The following is a 4216-nucleotide window of genomic DNA, read 5'->3' as shown; positions in this document are numbered from 1 at the left end:
CTGTAACAGTTTCCGGTAGCCCTTCTTCAAATATGCATGATTCCTTTGCAGCCATCGTGGTGTACAGCATTCTGGGAAGAAGCTCGCTGGAGCTGGTGCAGCATGGGCCACTGAGCCAGGGTTTTAGTTCAGAAACCCGCTCTAAACTTACTGCGTGCTTGATTGGTTTTACTGCACGTTCAGTCCAGCCTTTGCTTGGTGCCAGAGTTGTTTGGTTGCTGGTCCTCCTCTGAATCCATTTTTAACTAGGTGTGGGAGGGATTATTTCTTCATGGGCTAGGCGCTAACTAACAGGAAAGTTAAAGGGTAAATATTCAGCTTTCATGAAAGAGAAACTGGGGACTCCTTTTGTGGAAGGCGTAGTTGGATGGGGTTACCTGCGTAGAAAATACACTGGAGCACTTGCGCTGACAGCAGGGGATCCTCATCCCTGCAGGGCTGCTATCCACAAGGCTGGAGGCACTTCTGGGCATTGGCTGCTCCTTACTCTCCTTACTCTTTTATCTTCTGTTAGGTAGCAGCAATGGGACATTTCTGGAGGAGGGGAGCGTGGCTCTGGGGACTGGTGCTTGGGGCACTCAGAAAGGACTGGTATGGGTTCTGGTCCCTGCTCACAGCGTCGCTTCTTTACTTAACTGGTAACTTGAATGGAAAATTGAGGTGCAGTTCTGCAGCAGGGACCAGTCCCCCAAGCCCTGTGTCCACTAGGCTGGTGGGGAGCCTATGAGGGGGTCACCCCCAGAATTACGTGCTGCTAAAAGTGTGTTTCTTCTTACAGGCATCGCAAGGAGACTAGTGCTGGGGCTCTGCACGGCAGGAGAGGCAGGGCTGGCTGCCTGGGGAGGCAGAGCGTTCTCGGAGCATCCGGGGGCGGTGGGGCAGCATCTGCGGGTGCTCTTCAGTGAGGTAGGCTTGATGGAGAGCCTGTGCCAAAGCGGGGGAGGTCACAAAAGTTCCTACCCCAGCTAGATCCGTCCTGCTTGGAGACGTGGCTTTCACCTGCGGACCTCACCATCGTGAGAAGTTTAACAGCCGAGAGAGCAGCCAAGGCATGTGAGAGGCGTGCCTGAAACGGCCGTGGAAGTTGAAGGCAGTGTCTCATTACTAGTTACTACTTGCTTTGCAGGAGCTCTTTGCTTTTTCTGTTAAAAAGATGAGTTCACGATGGTGCCTGCATTTCATGCACTGCCAAGAGAGGCCCGTGAATACATCCCAGGGTTTGGGAAGCAGTGTTGTCTGAGATTTAACTCTTCCACTATTTCAAACCTCGGGTGCAGAGTACTGGAAGAACAGACCGCTTTGTCATCTGTTCAGTTCCTGTTTTGAGTAACCATTGCAGGTGGCACTGCCCAGTCTTTGAGGTTGCCATGATGCGAATCACCTTTTTTGAAACCAGAAGTTGGAAATCAGGTTCTTAGACTCGACTCTCTGCACCGACATTTGAAAGGGTCCTGTTTCAAGCGGCGCTGAGGATGTCCAGCGCAATGTGGACTTTGGTGAAGTTTGCTGGTGGATGCTCTTTCTTTCAGAAGATAGCATCGCTTGTGTTTTTTGCCTAGAAAATAATTAGGATTATAATTTTTGTCCTACGTGTGCTTAGCTGAAGACTTTGCTCCTATGCCTGCACATAAGACATTTCCAGGTATGCCAACAAGTCCATGGCAACCCCTAATCCAAGCACTAGGCAAGAATTAGTGATGTGCATGTGGAAGAGGAGGGGGTTTTTGTACTGCCTCAGCATTTCATTATCACTAAGGAATCAGAATCAACTCCAGCTGTTTAATTGAAGCTACCTGTATTTTATCTTTGTCAACGTCTTCCCTGCAGCCAGAGGAACAACCACCCAAGGAGGCTCTGTACTGCTCAGGGCTGTTCATCAGGCTGTTACGCGATGGAGGGCAGTACAAAAGTCAGATGATGTCATTAAATGGTACATGTTAACCCAAGGTAAGCTGAAACCGAGTTCTCAGTAGCAGAGCAAGAGGAAGGCAGTAGCTTTAGTAGCTAGTCATGAGCCAGATCCTCAGCTTGCCATTTGTCTTGCACATCTGCAAGTCTTTATGATCCCAAACTCAGAGACTTAAGTGTTTCTCCCTCCCTGCCCCCTCCGGAGTTCACAATATTATTCTCCTATTCAGGCATCTCATCTTCTGTCCTTTGGTTTCCCTTTTTCCTGGAGGCAGTGTGTAACTGAGAATCTGCCTTTGTTTCCCGCCCGCCCCCCCCCCCCCCCCTTCTCCCCCTCAAACACCAGCACTTTTGCATTTTTTTTCCCAGTATTTTCCTTCCTAACTTCCCTACCAGCACATCCAAATCTCTGTAAAACTCTCTTTCTCTCTTTTCATAGAAATAATCTTTCAGTTCAAATACGTAATATGACATAGCGACTCAGGTCTTTGCTTAAGGACTATTTCCACAAGACTTTTTATTCCTATTGAACTGCTTTTAAAAAAATAAATTCCTTAGCCCATCCCTTACCAGAGGGCTGGTTCGGAGGGCCTTCAGATTTGGCACAGCTACACTGCTGTGGACCTAAATGTGCAATGTTCAAAGCACACGGGTGGCCTCAGTTTTCTTCAGTCAGTAAGTATTCCCAGTCCTATTTTATTTTCTTCGCTCAGGGTTCGTACAGCTTCCCACATCTGTTTTTGTTTGCCGCTCTTGCTGCTGTACGTGCTACAGCGATACAACCTCTGGTTTTGTTGCTGTAACTCGCTGCTCGCCTCGCTCCCCAAGGAGCTGGTGGCTGGATGGAGCACGTTCAGTGCGTGGGTGATAACTCGTCTCTGTCTTTATAAAAATGTCTCGTTTGCTGGCCTAGTGCCACAAAGTGTGTGTTAGACACCTTAGAGGTGTTTGCTGCTGGGAGAGCCTTGGGTGTGAATGAGGGCGACCTGGCTGGAGAGGCAAGCAGAGCCTCTGAAGAAGAGGGCACAAGCGCCATTTCTAAGGCAGGCACGCGCGTTAGGTTTTTGTGCCTCGGGATGCTTATGAGTATCCACGTCACAGCTGGGCCTGCATTGGTCACGCTGCAGTTGTTTGGAGTCATTTGAAACATTCACTGTGCTGATGTTTTTGGTGTTTCAGGGTCAATAAAGGCTGTAAACAAAATCCTGAGTAAAATTCCAGCAGCTCATTTACAGCCCGGTAACGTGAGAAACCGCCTCTCTACATGCTGCCCTCTGGTCTTTGGGGTCATGTGGGCTGGAGCAGCACATTACCAGCCTTTGGCATTTGGCGTTGGTTCCGCTGTGCCTCCGTTACCCTCTGGATGGGATCGGGAACTCCTCTGTTCCCCAGGCCTCGCGGGGACGGCGAGGCTGGGGCTCGGTGGAGTTCTGCTTGCTCGCTCTGGCCGAGGTTCCCTGCCCCCTAGGGGCGCGCTTTGGTGTTACTTGTATCGGAGCTGAAGCGAAAGTCAAGCAGCTGCTTCTGCTCCGAGTCTGCAGTGACTAATCCAGAGAGCTGGTAACTTTACAGTGAAAATGCAACTGCTGGGCCAGTTCTGCAGAACTGAAGTGTCCGTGTATAGGGAAGGGAAATGTATAGTCTGGTGGGGGGGAGGGGAAGAGAGTACTCGTGAGCGTGGGATTCAACCAAGAGTAATAACATAAGGGTGCTGGATTGGAGCAGGGAGGAAGCCTTGTCTGTGGCCTTTGCAAGGATGACCCTGGTGAAGAGCTGCCACTGACTGCAGGTGCTGTTCTTCCAGTTGCACAGACTGTAGAACACCACGTTAAAAAGAGGGAGAGGTGGGAAAAAGCAAGCAAAGTCATTCTTTCAGAAGGGTTCTCCAGTGCACACAAATATGAAGTGTGTCTTACACGGAGATGTTCTTTTCCCTTGAAAGAAGAAATTCATGTTCATGAGCCACAAGAGTTTCTGATGCTCACTGGACATGTCAATGTTAATCTTGACTACAATCTAAAGAAAGACTACAACTACTCCCTTAAAACTAGGAGCCACGGTTAACGAGTGGATCAGCACAGGACACTAACCACTGTTAACAGTGCAGGGCCAGGGGAAAAAAATCAGGCCGTGTGAAACAGAATTGATCTTATCAGCATATACACTACAAATACAAGCATGGAAAAAATTACTGGTTCAGCTCTTGAATCATGTGAACTGGCATAGCTGTGCAGTGATTTTCAGTGCAGCTGTACTGATTTAAATACTGTAGTTTATGTTCTTAATAATTTAAAAATGTTTTCCAGCT

The sequence above is a fragment of the Leptosomus discolor genome, chromosome 1 (genome assembly GCF_034619465.1).
Source record: "Leptosomus discolor isolate bLepDis1 chromosome 1, bLepDis1.hap2, whole genome shotgun sequence".
NCBI classification, from domain to species: domain Eukaryota; kingdom Metazoa; phylum Chordata; class Aves; order Leptosomiformes; family Leptosomidae; genus Leptosomus; species Leptosomus discolor.
This window is presented reverse-complemented; position numbering follows the sequence as displayed.